The sequence below is a fragment of the Doryrhamphus excisus genome, chromosome 1, assembly GCF_030265055.1.
Source record: "Doryrhamphus excisus isolate RoL2022-K1 chromosome 1, RoL_Dexc_1.0, whole genome shotgun sequence".
Taxonomy (NCBI): domain Eukaryota; kingdom Metazoa; phylum Chordata; class Actinopteri; order Syngnathiformes; family Syngnathidae; genus Doryrhamphus; species Doryrhamphus excisus.
This window is the reverse complement of record NC_080466.1, coordinates 22,937,653-22,952,526: the sequence shown is the minus strand read 5'-3', so window position 1 is coordinate 22,952,526 and position 14,874 is coordinate 22,937,653. Positions and strand designations below refer to the sequence as shown.

General features: G+C 44.5%; 8 non-coding genes across 8 annotated transcripts; 1 reads left to right on the top strand and 7 right to left on the bottom strand.

The window, feature by feature from the left end:
• Window positions 1–1,173: 1,173 nt before the first annotated feature.
• trnat-ugu (transfer RNA threonine (anticodon UGU)) lies at window positions 1,174–1,247 on the bottom strand. Its single transcript has one exon. It is a non-coding gene; the product is annotated as a tRNA-Thr (tRNA).
• A 3,655-nt stretch (window positions 1,248–4,902) lies between these two features.
• Window positions 4,903–4,984, top strand: trnas-gcu (transfer RNA serine (anticodon GCU)). The gene has a single exon. It is a non-coding gene; the product is annotated as a tRNA-Ser (tRNA).
• A 313-nt stretch (window positions 4,985–5,297) lies between these two features.
• Window positions 5,298–5,370, bottom strand: trnak-cuu (transfer RNA lysine (anticodon CUU)). The gene has a single exon. It is a non-coding gene; the product is annotated as a tRNA-Lys (tRNA).
• An 879-nt stretch (window positions 5,371–6,249) lies between these two features.
• On the bottom strand, window positions 6,250–6,323 carry trnat-agu (transfer RNA threonine (anticodon AGU)). Its single transcript has one exon. It is a non-coding gene; the product is annotated as a tRNA-Thr (tRNA).
• A 342-nt stretch (window positions 6,324–6,665) lies between these two features.
• Window positions 6,666–6,736, bottom strand: trnag-gcc (transfer RNA glycine (anticodon GCC)). Its single transcript has one exon. It is a non-coding gene; the product is annotated as a tRNA-Gly (tRNA).
• A 1,362-nt stretch (window positions 6,737–8,098) lies between these two features.
• Window positions 8,099–8,180, bottom strand: trnas-cga (transfer RNA serine (anticodon CGA)). Its single transcript has one exon. It is a non-coding gene; the product is annotated as a tRNA-Ser (tRNA).
• A 991-nt stretch (window positions 8,181–9,171) lies between these two features.
• Window positions 9,172–9,245, bottom strand: trnan-guu (transfer RNA asparagine (anticodon GUU)). The gene has a single exon. It is a non-coding gene; the product is annotated as a tRNA-Asn (tRNA).
• Window positions 9,246–10,797: 1,552 nt separating this feature from the next.
• Window positions 10,798–10,871, bottom strand: trnat-agu (transfer RNA threonine (anticodon AGU)). Its single transcript has one exon. It is a non-coding gene; the product is annotated as a tRNA-Thr (tRNA).
• Window positions 10,872–14,874: the final 4,003 nt, after the last annotated feature.

Here is a 14,874-nt window from a genome sequence, read left to right as displayed (position 1 = left end):
AGTAAAAGAAAACAGCACAAATACTTGAAAATATTTTGTCTTTGAACTGTTCTGCTTTCATGTTTTTATGTGGCTGTTTGTGGTGTGGCGGTGCCACTTCTGCTATTGTTCGTTATTTACGACCGCCGCAGTATACCTATTACACGTATTACACGCTATTACACGCATTAGCAACAGTTACATTACATTAGCAACAGCTTCAGCCAAAGCAAAGCCAGGTAAAAACTTAATCATGTGTCCCTTTGTTCTCATAGTTGCATCTTGTTTGAACCAAATTACAAATGTGTATTTCATGGTTTTATTTGCTTAGAGCCCAAAAAAGATTGTCCATCCAAACTTCTCCAACTGCTGCCCACACTGGACCAGTGAAGACTGGAGGGAGGGTATTTCTCCTTTCTATGAAAAGGAGAAACAAAGACGGCAAAATAAGTGAACAATACGTATATTTATTATTCATAACTGCTTACATGTAGATTATTATTTATTTTTTATTATTGAGAGTGTTCTTGAGTGTGGTACCCTGATAAATAAATATTCTTTGTTACATTGCATTGATCCTCTCGCCCGAAGACAGCTGGGATAGGCTCCAGCACCCCCCGCGACCCTTGTGAGGAAAAGCGGTAGAAAATGAATGAATGACATTGCATTGATTTTGTATTTTATTTCAAGCACTGGTATCAATATAAGCCTGATAGGAATAGTTTGTAATGATATAGGGATTAATTGGAAAACAATAATATTGTGGAGAAGAAAACAGTCACTTGACTGATGACTTAGACGAGATTTGAAAACCTGAATTCATTTCTCTGAAGTCTCTCTGCTTCTCCGACGTCTCTCTTGCATCCCGATTGGCTGGCAGCAAATGTCAACACCACACGCGCGGCCCCCGCTTGGCAAGTGAGAATTCTACCACTGAACCACCAATGCCACGTGGGGACACACTGTAAGAGAAACAAATTAAACTATCAAGTGGATGAGCCTCTGTAAAGTGGCGCTGAATGACAAAACATCACAATGTCATACTTTTTGGATTCAAGCACCTTCTGGCGTAACGGGATCCACAACAATCATGTCAGCTGTGGATGCACCATTGACTCGTTTTTGAAGGGCAAGTGACAAAAAGAGGTACGTGGGTCAGAAATCAGCTGCCAAAGTTTCACGGACTAAGCAGCCAGGCACTGCTGGGATTTGAACCCAGGATTTCCTGTTTACAAGACAGGCACTTTGACCAGCTAAGCCACAGCGCCAGCCGAGTAAGTCACCCTGGCAATGCTGCCTTTACTCTTCTAGACATAAACTGCTCCAACGCTGAGATGATGCCATTTGTTGTGTGTCATTCGGTCAGCAGGGGGAGAATCCCGTATATTTGGCACCGATACAAAGGGTTTACCAATTGGGAAGAATGCAAGGGCTCTCCACAAGTGTCACACAAGGGTCTAGAAACGGTCCCTGGGACTGACACAAATAACTAGGCTGTTAATCTGGACTAACTGTTAGAATAAAAACTAAATTCAATTATTATAGTGTTAAGTTATCACCCTTATATCCGTTTGCTTAGACAATAGACAATAGTCTTGAGTGTTTTAAAGCAGGAACATTCCATGACGCTGACCAGCAACTCCCAGCACCACTAATCTTGCAGGTGCCTGGGAATATCAGTAGCTACCTTGAAGATGTTCCTGTTCATCATGCAAAATGCGCCAAGATAAGAACACATGCACAAAAAGTAATTGCTCTCACATACACACACACACATAGACAACAAGTACAGCTCGTGCAACTGCTTGCTTCCCCCTCCCCTTAGAGTTGCACAACCATGTATTAGGGACCTCCTAAAGAAAATAAAAAGAGAGGAGCATGAATGGCATCCTCAGAGTGGAGCGGCATGTCACTGGGTTTGTTTTTTCACTCTTCTCGCTGCGAGAAATTTTGAATTTTGTTGTCTGTCTCTTCTGTAATTAAAGTGTCACAGGAGTTTGAACCTGAACCTGAAGTTTGGTGCTGCATTCAGGTTGCAGTCTCTAATGAGGCGTGGGTTTGAGTCCCACTTCTGACAGCTTCTTGCATCTTGAAGTGGCGTCACCCTTCATTCTAAAGTGGCCGAGGCTGCTCCTCCTGGGCAGTAAACCAGGGGTGCTTTTCAAAATGACCGCTGCTGAAAAGTATACAAAGCAGACCTATTGCATTCTGGGGTCTTGCGTTTCTCCAGAAAACAGTCTTTGTTCTTCAACATGACCTCTGATAAAAAGTATGAAAACCAGAGTCATGGAAATACCAGTAGAGGACTGCTGGAATTAGAACCAATGAGCCCCTCTTTGCTAGGCATGTAATTTGACCAACTAAAGCATAGTGCCTGCGAAGCATGCAAACTTGACAATGGTGCCTTCAGTAAAAAAGGAAATGCTGAAATGCTGAAATCTGGCACCGACACAAAAACAGTTCACCAATGGGGAAAAATGTTCATAAAAGGGAGGGAGCCCAAAGCCAAACACATGTGTCAATTGAGCGGCCCTGGGTGGGCTCGAACCACCAACCTCTCAGTTAACAGCCGAACGCGCTGACCAATTGCTGCATAGAGACTACATCTGCATCACTGCAGTAAGGTTTCAGTAAGTTTCCACTTTTGACAGAAAGTTGCAAATACTCAAGTGCTGTCCACCTTAACTCTCAGGTGGTCCGGTCTGTTACTTTTCAGGTGTCATTCTGAATTCTGCCCTTTGGCAGGAAAAGAGCCTTTGTCCTTTTTCAACATGAGCTCTGGGTAAAAGCTTAGATATACTGTATTGGCCGGGAATCAGACCCGGGCCTCCCGCTTGGCAAGCGAGAATTCTACCACTGAACCACCAATGCCCGCCTGAGGTGCTTACCTTTTAACTGGAACTGGAAAGGCTTGTGTAGCCCCGCACACAAACCAAGTGTCTTCCTCACATGCACACCCAATGTGGGTCTCAAACCCAGGACCCTGAGAGTAAGAGTCTCATGCTCTACCCACTGAGCTAACCAGGCCTTTTTCTGCTGTAGATATAATTTTTTGTTTTTCTTTTTTATCGATGTGGCCATCTTGATGTTTGATCAATTCCACAGACAACCTTGTTTCAGAAGGAGCGAGACTTTCAGTCATCTGTAGTTCTACAGTCTCCGACTCAGGCAACATCTTTGTACCCGACATTTCCAATTTATGATCACTCTGCAACCGCCCTTGAACAGACACCCATGTCCACCCTCTCTTGGGGAACTATTGACTCGACTCAATTAAATGACACACTAAAACCAAAAGACCATAGTTGGAATCCTCCCAGCCTCGTTGGCATATCAACGAGTATGTCCACACCCCGAGGTTATCAAACTCGCTCCCAAGGAAATGTTGGAACTCGGGAAAGCATTAATGGCAAGAAGTAGGATTAAGAATCCTACTTCTTGCCAAAACCTACCCTTTGATGTAGAAGGAGAAGCCTACCCTATGGTAGAAGATAAGATATGCCTTTATTCACCCCTCAGTGGGAAAATTTGCAAGTTCCGCAACAGCAGGGGGAGTACCTCAGTATGTTTACAGACCATGGACTCCTCATGAATTTAGATACATACCCTTATCCATGCCAAAACCACACAACAACCTTGACCAAATCCTGACTGACATAACTGACTTGGTACATAATCACCGTCTCAACGGAACTGAATTAGCCCAACTGTTGACATTGACCACAGGCTCCAAGTATGGTGCTTTTTGTACGGCCATTTAGCCAATTCTGCCAAAGGGGAATTCAGAACACGCTCGTGGCCCATTGCCATTTTTATGGTACCTGGCAACTTCAACCAGTGAACTCCACTGTACCGCTTATCCTCATCAACGGACTGTATTCCCCACCCGTTACCAGCATGGGGACATTCCAACCCAAGATGAGAACACACTGGACCAGGTACACAGCAACATAGTACGTGGCACAGACACAGCGTCACCCTTCCCCCACTTTTAGCCCAGACTGAAAAAGCAGAGAACCCCCTTTGCAGCTGAAATTGCTCAGTTGGGAGAGCGTTGGATTGAATCTCTAAAGGTCCCTGGTTCAATCCCAGTTTTCAGCACAATCGCTGTTTACATGGTGAGTTGGCAAATAAAAGGTGTAAAGGTGTGACTTTGTTCTCTTGATTTCATCAACATCGATCACGACAACACAGCCAGACAATTACATATTAAGACCAGACAAGTGCAGTTGGGAGGTGACGTACAACAAATGTTCACAGCATTAGGTCTGCAAAGTGTTCAGCTGATGCACATTTACTGGAAAGGAAAATGGGCTTTTGTCACGGTAGCCATGCCGACACAAGCTAAAATGTTTCTCCCGCCAGGACAACACCCACATGAAATTCAAGCTTTGCTCGCAGACAAATAAGAACCAGCTGAAATGAGCAATCTGCACCTCCAAGTCTGAGTTTATGGTTCTTGCCCAGAAAAGCATAGCTCACAGCCGTAATTGTATAGTGGTTCCTACTCTGTGTTGTGGCCACATCAACCCCGGCCGATTCAGGGTCATGGCAGGTGTGTGTTGCTTTTGTAATTGTATTGTCTGAAAAGACAAGATTGTCTGTCCACTTGAAGTGTGGTGCTATAAAAATACACTAGTTTTGACCACACCTGTATTTTTAGTAAACATTATTAGCATGCAATGAATCAAAGTATAAGGTACGATGTCGGAGATCAAGAACGCTTTTGTTGGCAAAAAAGCCATAACATATCATTTCGACAATACGGATATCAAACCCGCTATTTCTTGCATGTAAAGCAAGAAACTCTGGCCTTTGAGTTAAATCCCCCCGCTGCACAGGAAGGCTGCCACAATTTCTGCAACACCAAAACACTAATTAAGATGTGTCATTTTGAGTCAACAAGACCATGTCCACAAAGGAGATGAGGTGACCGAGAAGTTAAGGTGATGGACTGCTAATCCATTGTGTTCTGCACGCATGGGTTCGAATCCCATCCTCATCGGACTATACTAATGCACCAGTTTTGACACCACCTGTGTTTTTAGGAAACATCATTAGAATGCAATTAATCCAAGCGTCCGGTACAATGTGGGAGATTGAGAATGCTTTTTTGGCAAGAAAAAGGCATAATATACCATTTGGAGAATGCAGGCATCGATTCCACTTCATCTCACATGCGAAGTGAGCGCTCTACCATTTGTGGTCCTACAAGAATGGGATTTGTTTTTGTGTACTTCGAATGAAATGTTTTCCGCATGTTGCAGAATTTTCCACAGGAAAGAAATCTTTAAGATGTATCACCAAAAGAGCTGAACCGCCCAATGTGGGGCTCGAACCCACGACCCTGAGATTAAGAGTCTCATGCTCTCCCGACTGAGCTAACCGGGCATTTTTCTGCCACGATATCACTTTTTAATTTTTTTGAATTGATGTGGTCTTCTTGATGTTTGATCAATTCCACACCCAACCTAGTTTCTCAGGGAACAAAGGAGCGAGAGGTTCAGTCATAACTGAGAACTTTGGAAGTGTAGTCATCTTAACCCTCCTGTTATGTTCATTTGTCAGGAACAGCCATGATGTTCCCGGGTCAATTTGCATGTTTATTTATCTGAAAGATGTCCAAAACCAAAAAAATCCCCACAAGCATTGTTAGTTATTCACTACTAACTCCATTACTAACTATTCTATCAATGTTTAGTGCAATGGTGTACCTTACCTCTCACAGGTAGTGGTTTAATTAATTTTAATTAATTAATTAATTGAATGAATCAGAGGCATCATGACCAGTCTGCATCAAAACATTAACTGAAATCCTGTGGCAGGTTTCTGGCATTGATTCTTAATTCAGTTGCCATCCCTGATAGATGGTAATGGTAATGGTAATCATGCCCATGTGGCAGGCGAGTCTCTTTGCTTGTCTGACGTCTGTGTCGCATCCTGATTGGCTGGCAGCAAATGTCAACAACACGCGCACGGCCCCCGCTTGGCAAGTGAGAATTCTACCACTGAACCACCAATGCCACGTGGGGACACACTGTAAGAGAAAAAAAATTCAACTGTCAAGTGGATGAGCCTCTGCAAAGTGGCGCTGAATGACAAAACATCACAATGTCATACTCTTTGGATTCAAGCACCTTCTGGCGTAATGGGATCCACAACAATCACGTCAGCTGTGGATGCAACGTCAATTCGTTCTTGAAGGGCAAGTGACAAAAAGAAGTACATGGTTGACAAATCAGCTGCCAAAGTTTCACTGACCAAGCACCCAGGCACTGCTGGGATTTGAACCCAGGATCTCCTGTTTACTAGACAGGCACTTTGACCAGCTTAGCCACAGTGCCAGCAGTGCATCTGGCACCAACACAAAAACAGTTCGCCAATGGGGAAAAATGTTCATACAAGGGAGGGAGTCCAAAGTCCAACACATGTGTGAATTGAGAGTCCCTGGGAGGGCTCGAACCACCAACCTCTCAGTTAACAGCCAAACGTGCTGAGCAATTGCGCGACAGAGACTACAACAGCATGACTGCAGTCAGGTTTCACTAAGTGCTGTCCACCTTAACTCTCCGGTGGTCCGGTCTGTTACGTTTCAGGTGTCATTCTGAATACTGCCCTTTCGCAGGAAAAGAGCCTTTGTACTTTTTCAACATGAGCTCTAAAGAAAGGTACAAGCTGAGATATACTGCATTGGCCGGGAAACGGACCCGGGCCTCCCGCTTGGCAAGCGAGAATTCTACCACTGAACCACCAATGCCACATTGGGAAACACTGTCGGAGAACAAATTAAATTGTCGAGTTGATGTGCCGCTGCAAAGTGGCGCTGAATGACAAAACATCACAATCACAACACACGCATGGGATGCCAGGGGAGGCCGAGTACTAACAGAGCTGAGCGAGAGGGCATAAGAAAAAAAATTGTGACCTGGTGGTGGTTACCCGACAGCACCAAGGATATGGTGCACGTCTGATGCGTAATGCATGCCAGGTGATGTTCATCTAGCGAGCGGACATTCTTGTGGGGGACAAGCTCAACAGTAGGAATGTTGAGAGAACTGACCAGTCCGCTATCAATGAAGTTCTCGTCCGCCCCAGAGTCAATTAATGCTGTTGTAGGAGAAGCTTCCCCCGCCCAGGATATCTGAAGTCGGCCCACCAAAGCGGATGATGCAGCCGGTGTGGTTGGAGCGGGCAGTGCCAGCAGCTGGGGAATATCCCTGGTGGAGGAAGAGCGTTGGCGTGCTGGGCGAACTGGACAGCGGGAAATTGTGTGTAGGACTCCCACAGTACAGGCACAGCCACAGGCGTGGACGATGACTCCTCTCCGCTGACGAAAGGCGACTGGCTCCCAGTTGCATGGGGACGACACTCCCGACGTCATCAGACGGCGCTCCGATGCTGGAGCAGGGAGGGAGGAGTGGTGCCGGAAGAGCCCCAGGAGGTAGGATTTGGAGCCGACGTGTGGGTCGGAGAGGCTCCGCCCTCCGCTGTGCGCTGCGCTCCCGCAGCCGGTTGTCGAGTCGAATGGATAGCCACAGACAGCGGCTGGAATGACATGGCGCTGCGGAGCGCATATCGGGCGAGCCTCAGCCAACAAGTGCAAGATGAGCTGGCTGCTCGGGATGAGACCCAGACGCTGAGGCTCGCCCGATACGCGTTTCGTAGCGCCTTGTCATTCCAGCAGCTCTCTGCCACTATCCCGGTTAGCTCAGTTGGTCAGCGTGTGGTGCTCATAACGCCAAGGTCATGTGTTCGACCCCCCGTACTGGCCACTCTTCTTTATGTGCTCCAGGAACAACAAAAGGGCGACAACCCACTGGCCCCCATATCCAGCATCACACCACCCACCCACCTGTGAAACACCCTCGACAAGGCCGCTGAAAGACCGGGGAGAGGTAAAGAAAACAGCATGTCAAAGCAGAGTGGCAACAAACCTCTCGGCCACCGAGACTGCAAGAAGCAGATCAATGGGGACAGTGGACCCCATTATCCTCTACCCAAAATTTAGACCTCCAAAGTAGAGAATGCGTACTGTGAAAGGACAACACCCCGGCCCTCGTAACCAACAGTACTCCACCACAAGGTAAACAGCATGGCGGCAACAAATGCCCAGCCAAAGCGTCACAGACAGGATTCCAACCTGTGCGGGGAAACCCCATTGGATTTCGAGTCCAACGCCTTAACCTCTCGGCCACCGTGACTCCTTGGAAAAGACCAATGGGGGCAGGTGACCCCATTGTCCTAGAACCAAAATTTTGCTGATGTCAAGGATCAGCTGGCAACATGTGCATGGGAGGAAGACACATGGTTTGTGTGAGGGGCTACACAAGTCTTTCCACTTCTAGTTAAAAGCCAGGCACCTCACATTGTTTCCATAAAGTACCAAGGGATTGTCCTGTTGCCCTTGTATTTTGTGGGCAAAAAGGAGGCGTTTGCAAGCGGACCTCAGACCCTATCACTGGTCACCTGAACAGGGACTTGAATCCCGGACACTCAGATCAAAAGTCTAATGTTCAGGTGACTGGCTCAAACTTTGTCTTGTCTGACCACTCTTTTGTCCGGAAGATATTTGGCTAATGTGGTCTGTTTTCTTAAACCTGCAAATGTCCAAATACACAAGGGTATTGTCTTTGTAGGGAGCATTGTAGTACATGTGACATGTATACTACATATGACATCAGAAATGGTGGGTCTTTATTCAACAGAAAAAGAACAACATTTCTTTTAAATAACAGCATAGGAGCTGCTGAAACACAGAGAAGGCACTGCTGGGATTTGAACCCAGGATCTCCTGTTTACTAGACAAGTCTGTCAAAAAATCACAACAGTATCTTGTAACAGTAAGAGGTGTCTTCTCTTAAGGGCCCCTGCTTACCAGTTGATGGGGTTTGACTTGATTCCTTTTAACATAAAAGCATTCCGTCGTCTCTTAATCTATAATCCTGGCTGGCGCTTTTGCAAAAGCTAATATTTTCAAGCAGAGCTTCTGTGTTTCACCAGACCTGTGCAGAAACAAACTGAAATCTGTGACTTGATCAACCTAACTTCTGATCAAATGTGTTAGACCATGGAAGCTGGAATGTGCTTTTGAAAAGTCATTGACACGCAGTTTGCCAATTTGGAACCACACAAGTGCTGTGCAAGAGTGGAGCGCAAACATGAATGAACAGTGACACTGATGCATCCAGAGAACGTCCCTGGGTGGGCTCAAACCACCAGCCTCCCGGTTAACAGCCGAGCGCGCTGACCGATTGCGCCACAGAGACTCACACCCTGCCAACTTCTGTTCAGTTGAAGCCATACTAACGCATGCTATGCGTCCAGCATGCCCTTTGTTTTGGATGTGACTCGCACCTTCTGGTGTAACAATCGAGGCATTGCAAACCAGGACACCAGCTTTACTCTTTGATGAACGCAAAGTATTTTTGGGTACAATCCAGGGGTCTTGTGCTCTCACGGAAATGGCTCTGTCCTTTTTCAACATGAGTTGAGACGAAATGTATTAAAATAGACAGACTGCATTGGTCACTCAATCAGAATTTCTCCGTTTGCCAATTTCAGACTGCGTGACAAAGAATCAAGTCAAACTCCATCGACAGGATGGACAGGGGACAACAAAGCAGGGAAGATAAGGGATAGGGAGGAGAGGGGAAAGATGAGACCGCCTTTGTTAAGAGCCAGAGAAGAAGCTCTCATCTCTGCAAGGTCAAGTACAGTATGCCAGAAGATTTTACCTTGTGAGTTGTCCTCATTCAACAACGGCCTGGACAGCTCAGTTGGTAGAGCATCAGACTTTTAATCTGAGGGTCCAGAGATCAAGTCCCTGTTCAGGCGGTGAAGGTAGGCCCCTTCCCTGAATAACTTGTTTAAGTAAACCTTTGCGATCTTCCAGGACTGTGGGTAAACGCCATTCTCAATAATTAAATTGAAGATACAGTGCGAGACAGGCACTTTGACCAGCTTAGCCACAGCGCCAGCTGTGCATCTGGCACCAACACAAAAACAGTTCGCCAATGGGGAAAAATGTTCATACAAGGGAGGGAGTCCAAAGTCCAACACGTGTGAATTGACAGTCCCTGGGTGGGCTCAAACCACCAACCTCTCAGTTAACAGCCAAACTTGTTGACCAATTGCGTGACAGAGACTACAACAGCACACAAGGAATAACTTGTTTAAGTAAACCTTTTCGACCTAGCACCTTTGCGATCTTCCAGGACTGTGGGTAAACACAATTCTCAATAATTAAATTGAAGATATGAGTTTCTCAGGGAACACAAGGAGCGAGAGGTTCAGTCATCACTGGGAACTTTGGAAGTGTAGTCACCTTAAGTCAGGTCTGCGTTGGTGAACTTCAGAGGCTACATGACCAGTCTGCATCAAAACATTATCTGAAATCCTGTGGCAGGTTTCTGGCATTGATTCTTAATTCAGTTGCCATCCCTGATAGATGGTAATGGTAATGGTAATCATGCCCGCATGGCAGGCGAGTCTCTTTGCTTGTCTGACGTCTGTGTCGCATCCTGATTGGCTGGCAGCAAATGTCTGAGAATTCTACCACTGAACCACCAATGCCACGTGGGGACACACTGTAAGAGAAAAAAATTCAACTGTCAAGTGGATGAGCCTCTGCAAAGTGGCGCTGAATGACAAAACATCACAATGTCATACTCTTTGGATTCAAGCACCTTCTGGCGTAATGGGATCCACAACAATCACGTCAGCTGTGGATGCAACGTCAATTCGTTCTTGAAGGGCAAGTGACAAAAAGAAGTACATGGTTCAGAAATCAGCTGCCAAAGTTTCACTGACCAAGCACCCAGGCACTGCTGGGATTTGAACCCAGCATCACCTGTTTACTAGACAGGCACTTTGACCAGCTTAGCCACAGTGCCAGCAGTACATCTGGCACCAACACAAAAACAGTTCGCCAATGGGGAAAAATGGTCATACAAGGGACGGAGTCCAAAGTCCAACACATGTGTGAATTGAGAGTCCCTGTCAGGTTCAAACTCCTCCAGGTCTCTGGTGGTGAAGAAGGGGAAAGTCACAGACCAGTTTCGCTTCTCAGTCAGAGGCACCCAGATTCCATCGGTGGGGGAGAAGCCAGTTAAGAGCCTGGGCAAGATCTATGACTGTACCTTGAAGGACACCGGAGCACTCCAAGCAACATCAGAGGAGTTGGGAACCTGGCTGACCGCAGTGGATAAGTCAGGATTACCAAGTTTACCAAGTTTAAAGCCTGGATCTACCAACACGGCATCCTGCCACGCCTACTCTGGCCGCTGCTGGTCTACAATGTGCCACTGACCACCATCAAGGGCTTCAAGAAGAAGGTCAGCTGTTTCCTGCGGAGGTGGTTGGGCTTACCGCGAAGCCTCAGCACCATCGCCTTGTACGGGAGGAGCAACAAGCTGAAACTGCCCTTAACTTAACACTATAATCATTGTATTTACATTTTATTCTAACATTTCCCTCCTGTTTATCACACATTTTCTGTTTGCAGTCCCTCATAGGCTCTCCTCTCGGTTTTCACCTAGCAGGTCATCTATGTCAGAAATTGTGCTTACACCTGAACGGAAGTGTTCTCGTCGTCTGAGTCAAAGTACTTGTCTTGGTCAGGAAACAAGTCAGGGGCATGTCCATGATGGCTATCTGAGTCGTCACTGTCATCGCTGCCACCTGCCACCAGTAGGGGGTACATTTCATTTACCTTGTTGTAATTGGTGCCATGGCTAAATCCACAGTCCATGTGATTGTAACCTTCAGGATAGGGATACAACAACATCCACATAAGGCACACAAAAGAAGGGCAACAGCAAGTGCAATAAGCACGGACATCACATAAGGAGACCATTGTCCCCCAAGTTTTCTCCAGTCACCGAACATCTCAGTGTCAACACCAGTGTTCCTTCATCTTGGTGTTTAGCGCCTTTAAACCAGAAATCGCACGCAACAGCATTCCTGTGGAATCTGTATTGTTGGGGATGGACATGCCACATTGGTCGCCAAGCATGGCGCACACTCCTTGCTGATTTGCCAGCAGTCCATCCAAGGCGATGCGATTCTGGAAGGCCATGAGTGACGTGGCATGGAGTTGTTCTCCAATTGCTGTGAGTCCGGCCTCGGTGTAGTTCCCAAGCTTTTGTATGTTATAGTGGAGGTAGTTAATCCTATCCACATTTTTGTTAACTGTTATCCATGGGATAATACTTTCCAAACCTGATGCAACCTGATTTACTAGTTTGTATTCGTCTGGTACCCCTCGTGGCACGCTGATGGCATCGATGTCGGTGGGATTGTCTTGCATCATCCAGTCGGGGGCTGGAACTTCTCTCTTCCTTTGGAAGTAGTTTGGGATGTGGTGTTTATCTGCTTCAATGATAGCACTTAGTAACATGTCAACATTCATAGGGTAAATAGATACTGGAATCAGTAATGTCACTACTGCACATGTTCCGGTCATGTTATAAACGATGTCATCGAGGTATTCGTCCTCGCACCACTACCACACGTCTGCTCTAAAGTACTAAGTTGATGGGGGTGTGTTTCCTCCTTCTGTGTTGTAGGTATCTTGATTTTTTTTACATGTCTACAATATTTGAACTCAACGTGACCTACATTTTTTTGCGGTTCCTTTTAGCTGTACACTGGTGAAATTTGCTCGGGCTACTTTAGTAGAGAATGGTGGGGGCCTTTTTGTCTCATTGACTACTGGGAATATAGTGTTTATATCATATAAACATTCTCGACAAAAACATTCTAATATTCTGAACATGATGGTGACAGTGTGGACATTTTTGTCATTACTTCAGGGACTCAAGTAGCATTGATCAGTGCTGGTACAATCTGGAGAAGTGGGGTCATGGTCATACAGGCAACACAACTAATATTTTTAACATAGTTTGCTGCACTTTTTGCTGCTTGTTCAATGTTTAAAACCCAGTTGTTAAAAGTTCCTGAAATGGTTCCATGGTGATGCCTTCCATTTTTACTATTGGATTCATTACAATAATCATATAGACATAAACATTTATTAATTATTATATTATTTATAGCTTAACCCGACTACAATAGTTATTGGTAAGCCGGGGGACATTTTGGTTACTGTTTCATTTTTGTGCCATTCTGCTACAGTGCCCTCAAAACCAGGATGCATTGTTGGGTTTTCTGGCCAAGGGTATGTGCTATAATCTTCACTGCTCAGCACGATGCCCCAGAGTCTAGGACTCTGAAGTCCCCTGCGTCACAGACGGGTCTTTACCTTCCTCGTCAGACTCCCGAACAATGACTAGTTTACAATGCGATTGATGTACCTTATGCAAATTTTTTGGCAAGATTGTTTTATTATCTGTCGACATATTATATATAACCTTTTTGTCCAGGGTTGCTTTATTCCTAAGACAGTGGTCAATTTCTTGCTTTGGACTCTTGCTTTGCATGTCTGCCAGAATCTCAAAGTCTACTTGTAATTTTTTAGTGTTAAGATGGTTAAGTTCCTTTAGTGCTGCTTGTTTTATCATTTTATTAGCGAACGCATTTCCTAAGGATATCGGATCAGTATTATCATTATCATGATCAGTAATATGTGTCATGCATTTACATCCAGCAATTTCTTTTGGCAATTGCACTGCTTCTAGTAATGCTGTTAGTAATCCGTCATGAGTTACTGGTTTTCCCATTGATGTTATCATACCTCTGTTTTGCCAATATTGTGCAAAGGTATGTACTGTTGAATATACATATTGGCTATCAGTATAAATTGTCACCTTTTGACCTTTCATTAATTTGCATGCTTCTGTAAGCGCTACTAATTCTGCTACTTGCACAGAATAAGAGGATGGTAAATGTTCTGCTTTCAAACCATATCTTGTGTAACAACTGCATAGCCTGTTATTGTTTGTCCAAAATTATTTTTCTTCAAGGAACCATCTACAAAATCTCCTCTTTTTGTTAGTGCCTGATCTAATATGTCTGGTCTACACTTTGCAGTTTGTGTTGTTAGTTCATAACAATCATGTGGTTGGCCTTCCTCAGGGAGTGGTAGAAGGGTAGCTGGGTTGAGCGTGGTGCATCGCTCAAGTGTTAAATGTGGTTGGGACAAAAGTGTTGCCATGCAAGACAGATGTCCAGCAGGAGACAAAAATGTCACGTTAGTCTGTAATAGCAGGGTGGAAACCGCATGAGGTACTTTCAGTACGAGTAGATGGAATAATACAATGGTTGCACTTGTTTCCACGGCTATAGATGCTGCTATTACAGCCCGCACACAAGGTTATGTATATATATATATATATATATATATATATATATATATATATATATATATATATATATATATATATATATATATATATATATATATATATATATATATATATACTGGTAGGAAGTACGATTCTAGCACTACCTGATTAAAGCAAAACATTTATACAAACAGTAGATTGTAAAGGTATATATATATATATATATATATATATATATATATATATATATATATATATATATATATATATATATATTTTTTTTTTTTTTTTAACACATAATGCTTTTTCTGCCTCATTCCACGATAAGGGTGCTGTCATTTTTAAGTCTGTTTTATATGTTATGTTTGTTAATGGTGAAACTATTTGTGCATAGTTTGGAATCCAACATCTACAATAATTAGTGAGTCCTAAAAAGGACATCATTTGTTTTTTCGTTTGTAGTTTAGCTGCATTTAAGATTGCTTGTTTTCTGTCTGTTAGAATGGTTCGCCCTTGTCCAGTCAACTGATGCCCTAAATACTTCACTGATTGCTTACAAAATTGTCTTTACTCACTTTATGGCCTTCTTTTGCTAAATGGTGTAATAAGGCTATTGTGTCTTCTTCACATGACTTCCTATCTTGTGACGCTA